Source organism: Stenella coeruleoalba (genome assembly GCF_951394435.1).
Source record: "Stenella coeruleoalba genome assembly, chromosome: 1".
Taxonomy (NCBI): Eukaryota; Metazoa; Chordata; class Mammalia; order Artiodactyla; family Delphinidae; genus Stenella; species Stenella coeruleoalba.
In genome coordinates, this window is record NC_137169.1 from 138,467,018 (window position 1) to 138,489,219 (window position 22,202).

Below are 22,202 nucleotides of genomic sequence, written 5' to 3' on the forward strand. Positions count from 1 at the left end.
CAGATTACTTCATTGAGAAATTTAATGCCTTGTAGTTGAAGGTCAGATGCTAACATTTTCATTTAAAAATATCAAATCATAGCATTCAAAATGAAATTTTATTAAAATAGCCTTACAAAAATTGACAAAAATAGCCATCCTCTGATATATTTAAATCATATGAGTGAACTCCTTTCAAACTGCTTCTCAAAAAAAAAAGCATACACACACACATACACCTAGAAATTAGCATCATCGTTTATTGAAAAACTTATTCAATATGGCTTTTACCCACTCTACCCAACCTGCTTTCATTTAAAACCGGCTTTCATGTTCTTTCCTAAACTCACTGACCCTGTGTTGCATTTTACTTAATTATAAAACAAAGCTTTAACATAAAGACCTAAAATCACACACTAGCTCCTCACAGACCTGGATATACACCATCCCCGTGGATTTTCTGGTTTGTTTTTTTTTTGCATCCCATTTTTTACAGCCTGTTACTGTCATTTGGTGTTTGACTGTTATCATTATAAAAGATACAGGCTTTTCTACTTTGTTATTTGTAGCATTATCTCATGTTTTACAACATCTTTGCGCAACACGCAGGCACATGAAATATAACTCGTGAAAAGTTCTCGATGGTATTAATGCATAAAAAAGAATGTGGCTCTATCTCTACTGTCTCTACCCAGCCAAAAGCTGATGAACAGCCCATTTGCCTTTATCACATTAGCACAGCCATGAGGGAAACACATTTGTTCTAGTCAGCTACACTAAAGATACTATTACCAATCTAACATATACATGTTTTATATCAGCAGTATTCTCAGAGCATGAGAGAGCCAACAATATATTAACACTAGCATGACAGTTTATTTAAGAAAAGAAAATTGTCTCTGTAGAGGGACAGAAGTTAGAAATGTATGGCTAAAGCTCAGTGTCACTGGTCTAATAAAGGTAATAATTCTTTGGCTTTCTTTATAGCAGGTAACACTCCTGTAACAGTTCTGTCATATCATTCAAATAAGAATGTTGTCTTTTACAAGTTTAAGTGCACCTTTATTTTGAGTCAGATAGAAAGCATGCTTTTGATTTTCTGTATTCACTGTATTATATCTGTAGTCAAGAGTTCAGGGCCTTTCTTTCTTTTTTCTTTTCTTTTTATCGACTCATCACATATTTGCTTAGTAGAAGGATTCAGTGTCACTGCAGTGAATTCCAGAAGAATGTTTTCACTTTGCTGGTACTTAAAACATGATTAATGATGATCCCAAGTCACTGTCGCCTGTTTGTGACACCCCCCTGCAACCACCTTTTTATAAATAAGATTAAATCCTCTGGTGTTCTGTACCATGTTTTATATTCCAGGATCCTCTACGCTACTTTGCAGTTCAGGTCTGGGGCCCCGTCACACTGAAACTGTAACTGTGATGGTGGCTCCTTGCAATAGCTCACCGTGATGATCCCCTTGCCAGTTATTTAGGGGAATAGGAATATATACGACAGAATTTCTCACCTGTGAAAAGAAAGCCTTCTCCTACAGTGCACTTCCCACCTATCTTTTTCTCCACCTCTCTGAGGATTAGAGGAGTTCGTACGTGTTTATTGGTGTGGCTTGAAGGAATGAACTGGCAAAACCAATAGCAGCTGTAGAAAAAGCCTTAAACGCCTTCATAAGACATCCAAAAACATTTTGGAAAGAAGATACAGGGGAGCAAGTCATTCTCCAGCCTTCATTCTCTCAGGGTTTCAAATTTTATTTTAGCCATTGTTTGGGGGAGTCAAATTTGGTGTCCCTGGGATAGGCTGTACTCATTCCTTTGAGCACGAGAGTGTAGTAGACTTAAAAATGTAGAATTCCTAACCATTCTCATGCCTGATTGGAGAGGAGCATCATTCAGAATTCCAGAAGGTCACACAATTGCTGAGAAGCTACCAAGGGAAAACATACACCCAAGTTCACCTTGTAACTGTCAACAATCGCTTGTTCCACTGAAACGCCAAATGTCTGTTGCTATGCTACTCCTGTAGGCCACCACCACCAGGAACAACAACAAAGAAAAAGGAAAACAAAAAACTGCTGATTCAGGTTGGGAAACAAAAAGGCAGAGTACCTATGCTGACTTCCTCATTGGAGAAATAGTTTTATAGTTTTCCTGTTGCCAATATCCTCCTAATTTAAATTTAATTCAATACGGCATTAACCCAGCACCCACAGTGGCACTATGAGTTACACCAAGAAAATAAAATCACTGTACTTTTTCTCAAGGAGCTTCTATGTATGAAACAACGGGGTAATTTTAGCATACTAAATAGTGTCTGAGTCACTACAAATGATGACGGTTGTTTTTTACTTATGTACTGAATCTTCGTGCAGTTAATGCAGTGTTGTCTTTTTTTATGGAGTTGCTCTGAGAAGTTACACCTTCATCCATGAACGTGTAGTGTATAAACTACTTTTGGACCTTCTCTGTGGGACTTGTCTTCCTAGAACCAACTTATAAGCCTCCCAAGAATATCGGTTTCATTAATGTGATGGGTCTCATTTTAAAACAAAATCATTTTAAGCCTTTTGAAAAACACCTTTTTCATAGATTTAACACAAAGTGATCTGGCAACAGATCGTGAATTCAAATTCACTCTCAGATGACGATGGATGATACAAATACAAAAAACATTTTGAATGCTAAGGATTTCAAACAAAAAAGAAAACCACTGTGATATGAATCTGAAGGGAAAACTTTATAGAGGAGAAAGTGTTTTGGACTTTCTGAAATAGAAATTGCCCTGAAATAGAATTTCTATTTCTAGGATAAAGAAGGATTTGCATAAAAGATTCAACTATTCCATCTATAATTTTTAAGCATAAGGAAGGCAATTTATTCTGAAAACTTCATAAGGTTATTTTAAAATATCACATGTATGTTTCATCCCCTACCTGAAAGCATGTGGAATGCCACTCTGCTTGCCATCCCAAACCAAAGGTCTTCTGAGGTTTTCCCTCACTCATTCCATCCACTTTTATTTCTAACTGGTCACCAGTAGCCAACCTCACCTAACTGGTGAGGTTTCTTTACTGTCTGATGATCCCACAATGCTTAATTCCATCTCCATGTTTTATTCAAGCTATTTCCATATGGGAATAACCTTGCTACTGCTTTTCATTTACCTAAATTTTTAATATTTTTCAAAACATATATCTCAAGTCCTGTATCCTACAACGATCCTTTGTTGAATACTTCAGCATTATAAAAGTGCTCTCATTTACTGAAAAACTAGCATGTCAAGCATTGTTCTAAATTATATATATATATTCATTTTTTTATCCTTACAACAGCCCAAGGCAGGTTTGGCATTATCTGTAAGTAATGAAATGGAATCACAGAGAATTTTTTTTAAAAAAAGGTTACACTCTTCAAAGTCACATAGAAGAACAACTGGTTTCAGAGACTGCACCCAGAGAGCATTTAGAAATAACCACCATCTAGTTTATCAGACCCACCCATTGAGTTTCTTGGCTTTAACTCAACACAGTGATGATTCAGGCTTTGTATCAACACCTCCCATAATAAGAAGAGTAACAACTCCAATGAGCTATATAAGCACTTGCCATTTGCCAGGCAGTGCGCTGAGTGCTTTACAAATAGTATCTCAGTGGGTTCTCAGATTGCCCCTCTGCCGTGTTATTATCCCCAAAATGAGGGCACTGAGGTTTACCTACTCCAGTATTCTGCTTCTGCAGACTTTGGGAACCCTTTCATCTCTGAACAGCTTTTACTATTATAAATGATTGAATTGAAAGATATCTCCTTATAACTTCAATTCGTAGGCCCCAGCTCTAATTATTGAGACCACGTGAAAAAAATCCAATCCTTTTTCCACACCAGAGTCCACACATACCATTTTTCTCCTAAGTCTTCTTCCAGATAAATGTGTTTAGTTTCTGTGGTGTTCTAAATATGACATGGTTCTGGGTCTCTCTCTTCTTAAAATGTGGCTCCAGAAATACTACAATCTCTACATGTGGTCTCTCGCCAAACTGAAATAAGATTATCACCTTAATATAATCCAAAACTGCATGCTACATTTCATGACGTCATACAACTAAAACTGACAAATTAAGTTGCGCTGACTAGTCACTAAGACACTAAGTCTTTTTTTTTTTTTTTTTTTTAACTTACATCACTGTTAAAGCATATCTACTCCATCCTATACATAGGCAGTTAGTTTTTTGGACCAAAGGACAGGAATTTATATTTATCCACACTATATTTCATCTTGTTAGATTCAGCCCATTGCTCCAGGCTGTCAAAATCTTTTTGGATGCTATGTCTGTCATCCAATGTATTTAACATCCTCCAAGATTTGTGTCGTTTGCAAATTTGATGAGCATGCCCTACATGCTGGGCAGAAGCTCAATAAATACTAATTGATTGACTGACTAATAGATACTCCAAAAACAAAACCACCAACACAATCTACACGATTCTGCAACTGTAAGCAATAAAGAAAAGGCACCGTTTTCTAACAGATAAAATATATCGTACGACAATTCTTCACCTTTGTAAAGTGACCCTATTTACTAACATGGGTTTTTATAGAATCATAATTATGAATAAATATGCCAGTCTATTAAATATCTTCTATGCTATGTTTATACAAACAACATGAAAAAAAGAGTTGAGGTAATTGTTGATGGAAGGTTGGTTTGGCAGAAATTAACCGCATGAGTTGCCCACAAGTACTTGCAATGTGCATGCGTTCCCACCACTGGTCTGATTTACTGATAACATCTTATATCTCATTCTCTTTGTATGAAAGATGGCTACAGGGAAATGACTTCAGACACAGCTATATTCCTCAAGATTTTCTTGCTAGTTTTTGTTTCTTTTTTTCACTTCCCATGAGCTCATACATTTCATTTCAACACTCCTCTCCCTGGCCCCTTCTCTCTTCCTCCCTGCCCCGTTCATCCCCCCACCCCCTCCCCACCAGACCCCTGTCGCCTACATACAGACTTTTGTTTTTTCCTCTCTGAGTAACTCAGACAAGCCAGGCCCTGGAAGTGATCCATGCCTAAGTGTACTACATTTTCGCCCTAAGTATGATGCTTTGGATTTACTACTCACCCTTGATATCCATTAAAGTTCTCTCTCCATATACTGCAACCTCCTAAGAACAAGCCTCCAACTTAATTAATCTCTAGAAATTTAACATAGGAATCTAAGTAGTTTTCTTTGTCCTATCTTGAGTAGATGTAAAACTCACATGGCCACTTCTTCCGAAACTATTAAATTACTCTCTTCACTTCAAAAAAAAGCTATTAATTTACACACACACACACACACACATATATATATAAAATAGAAAAATCTGCCAATGGTTTGATTTACTATTGATTTCCTAGGGAACGGGAATAGAGCCAGCCCATTTTCTGTAGATACTGTCTAGGAACATTTCATGCACAATTTCACATTTGGTACAGAGATGATCACAATGTTCTACACTCTTAATTATCTCAATGTATCATTAGTTCTTTTCTCTATGTAATCCATATGGAACAGATGACTTTGAAAAGATTATTAGAATTAGTTGTAAAATACTTAGTAACCTTTTCAGCATTTTATATCCCCAAATCTGGAAGTTGTTTATTTGTTATGCCTACAGATTCCCCTCCTTAAAAAGTCAACTTCTTATTTTGTCTTCCATGTTTAGGAAGAAAATTGTTCATCACACCCTTCATTTAAAACCATAGTTTTTTTGAAAATGTTTCAGTTGTTTGAATATTCAATGAGCACATTATAATATGCTAAGTGTTACGCTACATATGAAACATATATAAAACACAGACCTTTTCTTCAAGGAGTTTGTATTCTGTAATGGAAACTGGCATATAAAAATATTTTCAATGCCAGGTGGGAAAATGTAATAAAATAAACATGAATAAAGTGCTTAGGGACAAAGATGACAAAGAGAAAAATAATCTTAGACGTCTTCTCCTCCAAATACTTCCCCATTTCTCTCCTTCCCACTGTAGTGGCATTCCTAGGAGCTGCCTATACTTGCTTTGCCCAGTTTCTCTTTTCCCATTTCCTAGTCTCAATTAGTAGTTTCTGGTTTTTATTACTTAAAAACAAACAAACAAAAAACTCAATATTACAGGAAAGTAGCAAGAACAGTACAAGAAGTTTTTTCTGAAACATTTGAGATTAAGTTGCTGACTGATTTACCCATTATCCCCAAATACAGTAATGCATTTGGTACCAAAAAAAAAAGATATTCTCCTAAATAATCATAATACAACCATCAAAATCAGGAAATTAACATTGACACATCCTTATCACCTTATCCTCAGACACCATTCAAGTTTTGCCAATAGTTCCCCAAATGTCCTTTGTAGATTACAAACCCGGTCCAGGGTCACATGTTGAATTTAGTTGTCACAACTCTCAGGTCTCCTTTGATCTAGAACAGTTCTTCAATCTTTCCTTGACTATCATGATCTTAACACTGTTGAAGACTACAGTCTAGCTATTTTGTAGACTGCCTCTCAATCTGAATTTGTCTGTTTCCTCCTGACTAGATCCAGGTGATTCAGAGATCATCTTATTACATCTTATGTGTTACATAATTTCTAGTTGTTCCATTACTGATGATGTTAACTTTAATCTTTTGGATTAAGATGGTATCTTCCAGCCTTCTTTATGTAAAAAAACAAAATTTCTCTTTGCAATTAATAAGCATTTTGTGAGCAGATACTTTGGGCAGATATCCTGTTCTTTATTAAGCTTTCACTGCCTGCACTTACTTAACTGTATCTGTATGGACTCATGAATCCTTATGTTATTCAGTGGAATATAATAAATGTGCTCAATATGTATTTCAGTGCTCCAGCTATTCCATGTTTAGACAATGAGTGACCCATACTTCCCTGGCCTGGCCCTGAAATCAACCATTTCTCCAAGGAATTCTCGTTCCTTAAGTGACAAGTGGTTTTAGGAACAAAGAATCAGTGCTGTATACTCATCCTATTACTCCCACGCCCTCCCACTCCCTCTTAGTGGACAGAGGTAGAGAATATGAAGGTAGAAAGATAGATTAGATCGATACAGACACCTACACATTGACTTATATAGTATTTCTATGTCTATCTATGTGTGTGCATAAATATATATATATATACACACATGAAATGGGATTACACTGATAAGTTCAATTCTGATCCAATACTCTAAGGTTCATTCTAATTTCTCTTTTCATATTTGCAACTCTCTTCTCTGAAAGGGAGAAACCTGGCTCCCATTATCTTCAATAAACATACTTATTTGATTAATTCTCTTATACATAACCAAAATCCAGTTGCCATGACCAGATACACAACCCCAAAGAGACCTCTTCATCACACTTAGGTCCTGACACCTGTGCCAGGCTACTCTCTCCATGAAAGCATTCCTCCAGCCACTCAAGCTCGAGCATATCAACATTTTGATGCCAGCTACATCACCACAACTCCCCTATCACTGTCACCAATGAGTTCCATGAACCTAAAAGCAAACGGTAAATTCCTAGTTTCCAACTTACTTGAACCATCAGTGGCATTGACAGAGCTGATCATTCCCCCCTCCTTGAAATACCTCTGTCATTTGACTGCCTGTACATCAGACTCTCATAATATTCCCCTTTCCCCTCAGGCTGCTTCTCTCAGTCTCTTTCAATGGATCCTCTTGGACCTGTAAATGTTGAAGTGCCCCAGGATTCAGTCTTTCGATCTCTTCTCCTTTCTGCTTATAAGTAAGTACTCCCTTGATAACATCACCTTGTCTCAATTCTTTAAATACCATCGTTAGGTTGATGACTCCCAAATGATTATCTCTAACTCAGACTTCTTCTAATCTAGACCCTATACCCATCTTTCTATTCAACAACTCTTCTTGGAAGAGTAGTAGATCATTCAAGAACATTTCTGCCCCAGACCTGATTCTTCCACAGCCTTCCCCACCTTGGAACATTGCAATTCCCTTCCTCCAGTTGCTCAGCCCAAAATCCTTAGGGTCTTCCCCCACTTCTGTCTTACCTTCATGCCTCTCACCCATTCCATCAGCAAATCCAGAGGCCCTCCTTTCAAAATATAACCAGAATCCACTCACTGCTCACCACCTCTCTCACTACAACACTAGCCCAAGCCCTCTCTTCCCTAGATTTTTGCAATGGCCTCCTAACTGGCCTCCCAGATTCAATCTGTGTTCCCCTTCAGTATATTCTCAAGACAGAGGCCCAAGGATTCTTGACAAAACAAAAGCCGATTATGTCACTCTTTCACAAAAGACTGTAAATGTTTTTTGTTTTTTGTTTTTCAATTGAAGTATGGTTGATTTACAATGTTGTGTTAGTTTCTGGTGTACAGAAAAGTGATTCAGTTAGACATATATATTATATATATATATTCTTTTTCATATTTTTCCCATTATGGTTTATTACAGGATATTGAATATGGTTCCCTGTGCTACACAGTAGGACCTTGTTCTATATTTTATATATATAGTAGTTTCTATCCACTAATCCCAAACTCCAAATTTATCCCTCCCTCACCCCCTTTCCCCTTTGGTAACCATAAATTTGTTTTCTATGTCTATGAGTCTGTTTCTGTTTTGTAAATAAGTTCATTTGTATCATATTTTAGATTCCATGTATAAGTGATATCATATGGTATTTGTCTTTCTGACTTCCTTCACCTAGTATGGTAATCTCCAGGTCCATCCATGTTGCTGCAAATGGCATTATTTCATTCTTTTTTATGGCTGAGTAGTATTCCATTGTGTATATATGCCACATCTTCTTTATCCATTCATCAGTCAATGGACATTTAGGTTGCTTCCATGTCTTGGCTATTGTAAATAGTGCTGCTATGAACACTGGGGTGCATGTGTCTTTTCAAAATTAGAGTTTTCTCGGGATATGTGCCCAAAAGTGGGATCACTGGATCATATGACAACTGTTTTTAGTTTAAGGAACCTCCATACTGCTTTCCATAGTGGCTGCACCAATTTACATTCCCACCAACAGTGTAGGACAGTTCCCTTTTCTCCACACCCTCTCCAGCATTTATTATTTGTAAACTTTTTGATGGTGGCCATTCTGACCAGTGTGAAGTAGTACCACACTGTAGTTCTGATTTGCATTTCTCTAATAATTAGCAATGTTGAGCATCTTTTCATGTGCCTCTTGACCATCTGTATGTCTTCTTTAGAGAAATGTCTATTTAGGTCTTCTGCCCACTTTTCAATTGGGCTGTTTTTGTTATTGAGTTATATGAGCTGTTTATATATTTTGGAAATTAAGACCTTGTCAGTTGCATTATTTGCAATTATTTTCTCCCAGTGTGTAAGTTGTATTTTCATTTTGTTTATGGTTTCCTTTGCTGTACAAAAGAATGTAAGTTTGATTAGGTCCCATTTGTTTATTTTTGCTTTTATTTCTATTGCCTTGGGAGACTGACCTAAGAAAACATATTGGTACAGTTTATGGCAGAGAATGTTTTGCCTATGTTCTCTACTAGGAGTTTTATGGTGTTGTGTCTTATATTTAAGTCTTTAAGCCATTTTGTGTTTACTTTTGTGTATGGTGTGAAGGTGTGGTCTAACTTCACTGATTTACCACATGTAAACCAATGGGTTTTTACACTGAGTAAAAGTTCTACAGATTTCTACCCAATCTGTCTCCTTGCTACCTCTGGCTTATCTTTTATTAGTATGCCCCTGTGCTCTCTGATCTAGCTACACTGTCCTCCACAAACATTCCAGGCACCTATTTTCCTCAAAGCCTTTGCATTTTCTATTTCTTCTCCTTGACGTTGCTTCTACAGACACCTGCTGGCTTATTCCCTCATCTCCTTCAGATGTTTCCTTAACTGTCATTTTAGCAAAACCCCTCCTAATACCCTATCTAAAATTGTAGCCCGATCCATGCTAACCCCCTTCCCTATCAGACTATTCTCTTTACCCACATCAAACATATTGCATATTTTATTTATTTTTCTGTTTTATTTAGTCTCCTTTTCCTGCCTAAAATCTGAACTCCATAAGAAGAGGTTTGGCTTTGTTTCCTTTACCGTTTTGTTCACTATTGTCCCCTCATTCCCCAGAACGGTGACTAGCAAATATTAGGAACTTATTAAATCTTCATTGAATGAATGAAGCTTCATCTAAACTAAGGATTGAAGGATTAACTAAACTAACTTGAAAGATTAATAGAAATTAGCAAAAGGCAGAAGTGGTAGAAGATAGGGAATAAGTGAGTTGCGGGAGGGAATACAGAAAACGCAAGAAATAAGAAAATGGAAAGAGGCTTATAAGTTATCCCAAGCCTTCCATGTATACTGATCAATCCTTTTTTAAAATTATTTTTTTTTCAATGTGTTGAATTTAAAGTCATCTTTCTCACTTTTTCCCCAAATCTTTTCCAGATTTTTAAACCTCTTTAAATTATAAAGTTGCAAATAACTAGGTCAAATCATGCCTGAAAATGGTGGACGCTGGATTCCTGTTTATACTTTCAGGGAGTAAGACAGAGATGTGAACTCACTCCTGACCCAAAGTCCGAGGGTCAGCAATCCAGCCCTCAATATGTAGATGAATATATAGGAAATCATTTCTGTGTACAATCCAAAAACTCCACTCCACGCCAGTATTCAACTGATATCTTAAAGAGCCTAAGCAGTAATTTGTAAGTTGAAATGGAGTCCTGCCGTATAAACAAAACAGAGGTAAAATGCCTGCTTCCACCCTGCAGGAGTTACTCCTACTAAAATTATCAACAAAGGTGGAATATTCCATTAATTAATGGATTATTAATTTTACATTCCTAAAAGAAACGCATGCTTTTCTACAAGTACCTATCGTCCTGCCATTGTGTGTCCTTTTAATTTTTTTTGTTTTCGTTTTAGTTTCCAGCTGTAGGAGTACTGAGCAAAACTTATTGAAAATGTGTCTCATAAACTAAATGAAGAAGAGCCATTTTAGGCCAAAGGAAAAATGTGAATCTCTTTCACCTCCTTTAGAGAACCATATCATGAAATCTGATGTGAATTGCTTTATCTTTAAAGACGCTCTAGAATTGAGAATAAGGTCTTCACGATGACCCTTTTTTAAAGGGGGTGCTCTCTGCCCTAAACCTGGTGAGACAGTAATTGTCTAAGCAGTTTTTTCTTCAATCAGTAATGGAGAAGCACACACATTTAATTCGGTTTAGACAGAAAAATGACGGCAGCAAATAGGCATTCTTTTAAGGTAAGGATTATATCAGCCCTAAAAACAAAAGTAGCTATTTATGGGTCAAATGTAGAACATTCAGCAAAGTTTCCTTTCTTTTACCCCTGCACAACAAAAAAACACTAAGACTGTGTCATCAATTTGGGCAAAATAAATGAACGCTTTTATTATCATCTGAAGAACATCGTATTAGCAATTGGATCACCAGATTCAAGTGGTGCTCTTGAAAATAATATTCATTTTGTCTTTTTATAATTCACATTTATACAGTCCAATTCTTACATATTTCTTTCCAAACCATTTTCCCCCAGGTAAGCAGCAGCTGTCAAAAAAAAAAACCCTCTAAATTTGGTGGTGTGTTTGGAATATAGTTCATCTCTTTCTGCAAAGCCTGGATTAACCTTCTCCAAAGGCTGACAGGTCCCAGGATCATGAGACCCAGGACAAATATAACCGGTGGGAGAAATATTTGCATGTTGATTTAACTTGTTAAAGAGAATAACAATGAGTTTACAACTGCTTCCAATATATTTTTAGAAAGAGCAAATCAAGAATGAAGGTGACTATTAAAGGGTAAGACAATTGAAAGGTTAGGGGGAGAATTGCTAAGTTTACAATAGATAATATAAAAATCAGCATAACATCCATTGTCTCCCACACCATACTTACTGTTCAGGATACTTCACTAGTGTTTTGTTATCTCCTAATACTTGTAAACAATGGACGTTTGTAAATGACTGTAACTTTCCATTAAGTATAATTAGGTAGTAGTTTACCTCTACCTTCCACAAATTCACCTTTGAATTATAATGTTTACATACTCAATTTAGGCTGAGATTTTAGGACTTCTGAGACTTTTTTTCTAATACAGGTCGTCAGGATGAAGGGATGTAGGGTTAGCTAAGTCCTTATTGCCACTCAGATCTCACTTATATATTGCCACCTCAGAGAGTCCGTTAATGCACAAGCCAGCCTAAATAATCACTTAATAACTTTCTATCATGTTATCATATTTTAATTAACTTTTCTCTCAATATATTTATGATTTAGTTTTTCTTTCCTTTCTGCATCCATCCCTCATCCATGCCTACGCACGCGCACGCGCACACACGTGCACTCACAAAATAACATCAGCTCTAATCAGGTCATCGCATTAGTCCCAGCACTAGCACAAAACCCTTCTAACTCGAAAGCATTTCTTTCCGCAACTTTAACATAACTGTTTCTACTCTGCGATTTTTCCCCATCCATTCTTTCTGTTTCCATCTCTGAAACTCCTCTTAGGGGGAGGTTGGATCTCCCTGTGGATGTGTTTCTGTTCAGTCTAGATCAGATCCAAAAACTACAGGGCAAGAGCAGGTAAGTAGCACAACTCATTTTCTCGCTGCAAGGATCCCCTTTCACCCGGGTTGCATCAGCCTGCCTTCTTCTGGCCTAGAGCCCACACTCTACACTCCAAACTGAGGTCAACCGTCTCCACTGCCTGATGCCATCTGATGGGGAAAAGTGGGAGAAGCTGATCCAGACGGTCACTCCAGGTGCTGTCTGCCAAGTCCTGTCCCCGGCAGTCGTCCCCACGTATCCTCCTGCCCACAGAGTCTGTCAGCTCCAGGCTTACGACACCCACGACTCAGTTCTCTCATCCGCCACGGCTTTTCTCTCCTATGTGTATTTTGGGCTGTGGTTTCTTCTGCCAACCCGATCTCATCTGCTTTCTGCTTTCCTAGATTCCTACAACACGTGTCCTAATCATTGCATTCTTTTCCCTACCTCCCAATGGTAGCATGGGTGATCAGCTGCTACTGTGTCTGAGCACGTTAAAATGGTCAATTTCTTTCCCTAGCAAAAAAACAGCAAAGACCTAAAAAAAACTCACTGGAAGAAAATAAACATGGGGAGCTGCCTAAGTACCTTATCCTTAATGCACTTGAGAGTGCATTACACTTCTCAAAATTTCACTTCACCATTAGGCTTTCACGCTCCTCGGAATCAGTGTCTAAGTCATTTATACCATTAGACCAGCTAGATGACAGCAAGTTGTCAACAGATTGCTCAAGGATTTCTCTGAGGAACCAGAGACTTACAAGGGGGAAAAAGTGTCACTCCATCTGGATCCAACCATTACACCAATTGACCTGAAAGCTAGAAAGGTTCTCTTTCTCTAAGGAAATAAAACAATTGAAAAGCTTGAGTATCCAATCAAACAAATTACATTTACCTCCCCAAGGGGCTACACCACTTGCGCTCCAACCAGAGTTTAGAAGGACTGTCTATCTTAATGGACGACCTTAGCACAGGCTACTGCAAAGGAGCAAAACACAAAATGAATAAAACTGAAATATAATGGCACTGAGGAACCACATAGGTAATAAAAGTTCAATCTTACTTGAAATAACATTTTATATGAATTTGAATTCAAGCCCTGTCATTTAAAACTACATATTTATGGAATTAAGCGGGGAATTCCAATTTTACTTAAGGTTGTCATTGCTGATCCGCAAGAGGAATTAGTCTGTTTATGAAATCTGCAGAAGACACTAAATTGATAGGTATTACGAAAGCCGCTAAGAAACAACCTAGAAGAAAATGCAAGCGGTTAGATATTGGGCAGGAATGGAGTAGGAAATTCATTCTATTTAAAGGGAAGATCATTCAGAACACACAGTTTAAATAACATCTCTTTCCAAGTAGCTGAAAATGTTTATGATTGTCATTCTCACTACCTCGTATTTACTAGGGAGCAACATTGTTTCTGATACCAGACAGAATACAGAGACAGAACCGTGAAAAATCAAAAAGATCAAAAATGCCAAATGCAAGAGAAAAAAGAGTGCTAGGGAATGCAAGAGAAAGCCAATGTTTGTGTATTTATTTTCCTTGATATGAAAAGTGAAGAAAATGTGTATTATTTTTAAGGAAATTCCAGTTATCTTCTGGGCTTTAACAGAATTCTGAAAAGGCTGAATGTGAGTACATTTGTGACGAGCAAACGATATTGTAGAATTCAGCGTGAGACAAAACGTGAGGGAAAAAAAGAGAATCACTAATTTAAGTCATAGTATGATTTTTTTTTAACTTATTGGAGCAAAGAGAGCAGTGAGCTATACAATCACCATCAATGGAAGAGACTACAAAGTGATCAACAATCATGGGAGAGAGAATTTTGTTCAGGATAAAGAAAGAGAGGATTTATGTAGAAATCAGCAAAGTTGTAAGTGTTCACTCATCATTTAAAAAATACATTGAGCTTTTCAGTCTATCACATATCACTTTTTTCTCAATATCATCATTCTTTACCAAACTCAGTTCCATTTGTTTACATATTTATTTATATTAAACATCCACCATGCAGCAGGCATTTTTCTATGTTCTTGACACACATAAATGAAGAAAGTATTTGCCTTCAATAAATTCAAAATCTACTTAATGCAACATCTACCTATAAATGTCTAATGAAATCTACCTATAAAGAAAATGTTATATGACCAATAGGAAAAAAATGCTACAGGAGCACAGAGGAGAAAAGGGGAAAGGGATTTAGCGTGCTTTTTACAAAGGAATTTGCATTTGTGCTGGTCATTAAAATATGTGTACAAAAGAACTAGGGGTTAAGAGGGAGAGGAAGAAAGGTACAAGGCAGAAGGAACCATGAATGAAGGCACGCAGGAAGAACTTGAATGAAGAGCATTAAGCATAGTTTTCAGAGACTCAGAAAACATCGCAGTTAAAGCTCAAGATACTTAGAAGGACAAGAGGCTACACGGACAGGCTAGCACATTGTAAAGGGTCTTGAAAGAGTTGCTCAGAGGAGAATTCATTCTCTAAAGTGTAAGTAAGGGTGAGCACAGAGTTGATTTAAACAAAGGAGGCATGTAATCACATTTGAATTTTAGAAAGAAAACAGTTTTCATTCTGAAGGTTGTTTTGGAGACAGAAGTCACTGAAAACACTAGGGGTAAGGGGTGGAGAGTATGGGGTGGGGAGTAGAAAATAGGCTGCAATACACAACCCAAATGTTCAGGAAGGCTCCTGTTTCTAACTCCTACCTGCAAACCAAGTTGTGAAGAACTTTGTTCAAAACTTTAGGGTCATCTTCACTGCTCCTCTAAACTTCCCAATTACTAATGAAATTTTCAGTTTCCTATTCATTTGCCTCATAAACCTGCTTTTGCTTTTAGTTTTTTCCTGCTGCATATTCAATCCATCAGTACCTCTCATCTGTGTTATCACAGGAGCTTCCAAACTGACTGCCCTATTTTCCAAATCTCTTTATTACAACATTGGATGATGCCATCATTCGTTCATCACTCCATTCATTCATTCATAAAAATATTGATTGAGAACTGACCACAGTCAGACATGATGCCAGGCCCTGAAGGGAACATCAGTAAATATGGTACAATCTTTGACCTCAAGTTCCTTGGTCTAGTTGGGGATACAAATGTAGAGCATCGAGTTAATTGTGATGATTTCACAGAAGGATTAAGCACATCTCATTCAGGGTTTGAAATGAGAAAATGTTTCCTGAAGAATCTGAGGCCAAATGAGTTAAAGGAGAAGTAGGGTTAAGCTGAATAAACAGTAGCGGGGAGAGGAGTCCTGGCAAAGTCAGGAACGTGTGTGGTTATACAAATGCAAGAAAGACTGATTCACGGCAAGACCCGAGAGTTCAGCATCACTGGAAGGAAAGGTACACAGGGAGGATTTACAGGACATGAGGCTGTGCAGCTGTAGGAGCTAAGTCACTGAGCATCTTTGCTCCATACTCAGGCATCTTAAAACTTAGAAGAAGACACTTGAATTTTGAAAGATCACTGACTGCACTATGACAATATAAATCTAGGAATTAGAGATTTCATAATCACGAGTATACAAATAGTTCTAGAGCGAATCATGGTTGTGAATGAGGACTCCAAGGAGGAGTGTGTGAGATGAAAAGTGAATACAGTTAAGCGAGTGGCCATGAAAATACCAAAATAAAGAGCCTGAGTGGAAGAAGAAGACCTCTTATAAAAGGGGCTTGAGGTGATCGGAATACGCTGATGAATGAATGGACATTAGAGCATATACACGTTCTTATTTAACTTGGATATGAAAGGAAGAAACTAAAAACATTAGTTTTGAAAAAACTAAGTATTTGAAAAACAAATAATTAGGATATAAACACAAAGACATACCAGATCCAGCATTTAGTGATTAGAAAAGTTTTCTGAACATTCAGCTAAGAACAGCTTACTGCATTCCAAAAAAAACAAATAAAGATTCAGTAACACCATGATATGTGCTACTTGTCCTGGGACTTTAAGGATAAAGAAGGAAACCTATAAAAATCCCCACCCCCAACACACACAGGACACACACACAGTGAAAAATAATTCTCAAGGTTGTCTCAGATTTCTCTTCGGAAACACGATGCATTGTATTAAAGGCTCAGAAATGAAAGAGAAGATGAAGAGAAGTTCATCCTCATCCAAGTCACTGTTCATGAAAACAGGCCTTAAAAAGATACACCCAATTCTACAAGGATTCAGAAGGTACATCACCGGCCATGTTCCCTTTGGAAAACAAATACTCTCACCAAAGAGAAGGCTCAATTCAAATTGAGAAATTAGATAAGTAAGTTACAAAAGGACGGTCAATGAGTATTGAATCCATTTAAACATATTACTTTTAAATAACAGTTGTGAAATGTTATGATAATGCTTGAAATAAAAGTAACAGCATTTCAATGTAATGATTTTGCTATAATATGTTGGGATAAAAATCCTTATTTATACTAACAAAAACTAGACTGTGGGAAGAGAAAAAAGAATCGTGAAAGCAAAGGTATGATAGCTCCCTTACTTTCCTATGGGAGTTGATATATAGTTTGATGTCTGAAAATCATGACTTGAGAAATACAGGCTTAAATTATTTTTACATATGGATTTTTAAAATAATCACTAGCATAAATGAAACTAAATTTAATTCCTTCCAAATTACCAGAGGGAAACAATTACTAATACATTAAGATTTCTTAGTAATCAACAAAAAAGCAAACCCCTTAATTTAAAAAAATAAAGCAAGAAAGCAATGTACAGGTATTACTCAGAAGAAAAAAATATATATTCGGCTGGTCAATAAGCCCTACAGAAGGTAAGACGTGCACAAGTTAGGGTAAGAAATGCAAAATGAAACAAGAATGCATGAATATTGTTTTGCCCATCACACTGGGGAAAGTGAAATAGATAATTCCCTGTATTGGCAAGAATTTAAAGGACAGACACTCTGATTTACTTTTCATAGGACTCTGCATTAGTCAAACACTTTCTGAAGGCAATTTGTCAATATGTACCAAAAGTAAAATTATGTACACCCTTTGAATCAAAACCTGCACCTCTGTAATTGACCCTAAGGCTGCAGAGAAAGCACCTCCAGCTGGAAATCATTAAATCAGTCCACACACCTGTTTGGTTTTTCTTTTTTTTTTTTTCCCCCCAGTATTAGCCAGCAGTCTATACATAGGCAGTAACAAGGCAGTCTGATGAATCATTTGAGAATTGGGTGTTTGGAGGAAAAGAAGGACAGGGGACATGAAATAAAAGACATGGTTAAGAGACTAGTGAAACCATGTTCTTCGTGGCCTCCGCTAGAAGTGGAGGAAGTGAATCCAGAAGAGACTCAATAGATTCAAAGACGAATACAAGGGTCCAGAGGCTTAACTTAGGTCTGTAGCCGAAAGTTACCATTCACAATAGATACATCAGAAAGAGGGCTGTTAGTGTGACTGAGTGAGTGGGATGGTGAAAAGGGGAGAAAATGAGGTTACACGGTCATTGACCAAAAGATGATGCTGGGTCTTGTAAGCTGTGACAAAGCGAGAGAGAGGCATGGACATATACACACTACCAAACGTAAGGTAGATAGCTAGTGGGAAGCAGCCGCATAGCACGGGGAGATCAGCTCGGTGCTTTGTGACCACCCAGAGGGGTGGGATTGGGAGGGTGGGAGGGAGGGAGACGCAAGAGGGAAGAGATATGGGAACATATGTGTATATATAACTGATTCATTTTGTTGTAAAGCAGAAACTAACACACCATTGTAAAGCAATTATACTCCAATAAAAAATTTAAAAAATTTTTTAAAAAAAGATGATGCTGATGTTGAGAAACCCTAAGAGTTAGGGTGAGATTTTCCTGTGTTCATGGCGAGGTTGCCCCAGATTCCAGCTGTGGCAAAAAATGAGGCAGCTGTTGAAGAAAGTTAGATGCTTAGTTAACATGAGCTTAAAAGTACTCTTTCTTTCCAATGCAAGGTTAAAAAAAATAATAATAATGTCAATCTTTAGATCTCCACCTGCCCCCAGCACTGAGATGGATGAAAAGTGGGGGAATGAGTGCCCTCCACTTACAAAGCACAGGAGAGGGGTGCCTCCTGGGAAAGAATCAGTGTTTGTAAGGCCAGGGTTTTGAAGAACTGTTGACCAAGAGGCTGCAAGTGTACGTAAAGTAGCGTATACAATGAAAATGCTGCCCAAATGTTGAAGATGAAAGTAAAGAAAGGACAGAGAAATGACGGCACGAGAACATGGGAGAGGACACATAATTGAAGGGCATGAATTGCAACAAAAGATGACAGGGCTCCTGGACCCTGCAAGATTAACTGCTCCACATTCCACTGGAATTCTGGGGTGAAGGTGGCTCTGTGCTGCCAGGTTGGGGGAGGGACGGAGTGGGAGTTCGGGGTTAGCAGATGCAAACTGGTATATATAGAACGGATAAACAACAAGGTCCTACCGTATAGCACAGAGATCTGTATTCAATGTCCTATGATAAACCATAATGGAAAGAATATAAAAAAAGAATGTGTATATATATGTACAACTGAATCACGTTGCTTTACAGCAGAAATTAACACAACACTGTAAATCAACTACACTTCAATACATAAAATAAAGGACTGTTTTAACCCGATTCCGCTTTGTTCAAAACTGCCATTTGTTTCCATTTTATTATTGGACGGTATTCCCAACTTCTCTCAAGTTTCCATCATCTGATATCCAACATCCTTCAGGCTTTCATCTTACTATGTTCTTACACAAAATCTACTCAAGGCAAACTTGACCAGTCACTCTAAGCATTACATGAATACTCCAACCTTTGCGCCTTTCCACGTCCCTGTACAAAACCCAGAATTCTCCCCCCATTTCCGCCTCTTGAGAACTTTGTGAAACTCAAGGCCCTAGTTAAATTCATTAGGACCCATGAAGCTTCAGAAGATACTGCAACTTCAACAACTACAACCACTCGTATTCATCACTCTATCAGTGTTACAGTCACCAGTGTTTACGTCTTGTCTCTTCTACTAAGTTCCTTTTACCAAGACTCTTATTAGCTGATTTTTGTCACTTCCAAAACCTCTACACAGTGTCTTTTACGTAGTGTTTAATTTGAAAAATAAATGAAAACACACAGCAGTCACAAACAGAATAGCAGTCATCAAAAAGAGTAACAGGGCTTCCCTGGTGGCGCAGTGGTTGAGGGTCTGCCTGCCGATGCAGGGGACACGGGTTCGTGCCCCGGTCCGGGAAGATCCCACATGCCGCAGAGCAGCTGGGCCCGTGAGCCATGGCCGCTGAGCCTGCGCGTCCGGAGCCTGTGCTCCGCAACGGGAGAGGCCGCAACAGTGAGACGCCCGCGTACCGCAAAAAATAAAAATAATAAATAAATAAATAAATAAAAAGAATAACAGCTCCTGACTTTGTTCATGCTTTAGCTTTGTGGGCGGAGCTTAAATACCAATACACTACCCGCACCCCTGACATTTATCTTCTCAGACTCTGAGAATTTTGTCATAGGACAACTTGAAAATCCTGACAGGTCGTAAAGGGGTTTTGAAGTAAGGCAGGAGGAACTCCTTTTAAAAACGTAATTTAGGGCTTCCCTGGTGGCGCAGTGTTTGAGAGTCTGCCTGCCGATGCAGGGGACACGGGTTCGTGCCCCGGTCTGGGAAGATCCCACATGCCGCGGAGCGGCTGGGCCCGTGAGCCATGGCCGCTGAGCCTGCGCATCCGGAGCCTGTGCTCCGCAACGGGAGAGGCCGCAACAGTGAGACGCCCGCGTACCGCAAAAAAAAAAAAAAAAAAAAAAGACAGACAAAAACGTAATTTAATTACTTTGCATAAAGGAGAAAACAATCCAAAGTATGAAGGACCCAGAGTGTGGATAAACTTCATACTTCTATGAATGTAAATAGGATGTAATTTGGAAAAGACAAAAAAAATAATCTGAATATGAAAAACATTTATAAAACTAATATCAACTTGATAAAGACACTGGTTACAAGGAAAGTGGTTAAAGACACTACTCAGAATACATAAACTTGTTTTTCCTAAGCCGTAGAGTAGTAAACTCCAATGACAATAACATCCTGGCAGTCAAAACAAACTATGGAATCCATTGTTAAAAATTTAGTTTCCATTTTCCATTTTCACAGTTGAGTCTGGGTATCTGACCTGATGAAAAAAGTCTTCAATAGAGACCAAATTTTTCTGCATGGATTATTCCAAGACCAATATTCTGGCATTCAGACAGTTTTCTTCAGATGCTGAACATTTTATAATTATTAGACAAGAAGAATCTGGGTATAAAAATGGTTTGAATACAGTGCATACTCTCCAGGCGGGCCAAAGTACTTTACAAATTAATGAGGTAGATATTGGCCATGTGGTGACTTCAGTAGACAAACACAGAATCCATTAAGTACCCAATAGTTCCCTTTACAGATCCTCAAACATAAAAATCTATTTTAAAGCAACACTTTCAAAATGTGTCACAGGGTCTTTAAGGCCCTGTGCCACCAGAGACAGAAATAAAGGACCTTATTTTAACTTTTAACCTGCAAGGACACCTTTACCCGCCCTTCCTCTTTCTCCCCTCCCCTCCCCCCAACCCTGACACTGTCTGAATTCCGTATGATGCAAAATTCTGGTGTGGAAATTCGACTCAAATATCTCGTTGAATAGCATCAGGCTCTCCTGACCCTCTAACCTTCTCTTTTGTCCGAATCTCCCGAGAACCAGGCATGTGTCACACTGTAACTAGCTTCCCCTGGAATAGCGTTATTGGAAAGGGGGAAAAATCCTTGCCCAGGACTGACTACATTCTGCCGAGATCCAGTTACACGGCTGTTTAAAGTTAAAAGCAACAGATTTCTATACATTTAACTCAATGAGTTTAATTATAACTGTTATTTTCTCGGGGAAAAAAAATCTACCTTTTATGTAAAGCAAGGGGGTCCAAAGGTGACTCCAGTTTGAGAAGACAGTGAAAACAAATGTCTGGCAAGAAATGATGCTTTTTCCATAAATGAGATTGTTTCAATGTTCTCCTTTCTTCAGAGCTCACTTTAAAGTGACCCTTAAGAATCTCCTCCTCAAGGATTTCATCTTTCACTGGAAATCCACTAACTTTGTGTGTCTGGGTTATGCTGCCTTTTGACTCTCGCAGCCGGTAACCAACTAACTTTGTTGTTTTGTAGTTTGGAGGGGAAAAAGTCATTTCCACTCTTTGTATTTTAATATTTTGACTTAAAATGGAACTTGCAAATGCAAAGGAATTCCAGGTGATTTAAGACGCAGAAGCTGAATTTCTATGATGGGCATAGTGAACAGAAAAACAGCTCACTTTGCACATAAAAGCAGCTTTTTACACGTCATGAGGCATTTGCACAGGGTCTTGTTCTCAGTCAGACCAAAATGCTAATGCCATGTTAACAGAGGGAGGAATCAAAGAATGACATTAGAGGGCAAGCCAGAACCACGATTTATCTGCATAACACTCTGCAGTCCGATGGCAACTTCTAAGCTGGGGACACCACTGGCTGAGGTTCCTGACAAGGAAACTCCTGCTGCTTTTCTGTGAGGAAATTCCTGTCTTTTGTAACTTATCATGCAGGTCTTTCCTTGCCTCCCCC

At 38.1% G+C, this 22,202-nt stretch overlaps 1 protein-coding gene across 1 annotated transcript in view; it reads right to left on the bottom strand.

Moving 5' to 3' along the window:
- Positions 1-22,202, bottom strand: part of USH2A (usherin) — a 785,755-nt gene that overhangs the window by 733,001 nt on the left and 30,552 nt on the right. The window lies entirely within an intron of this gene.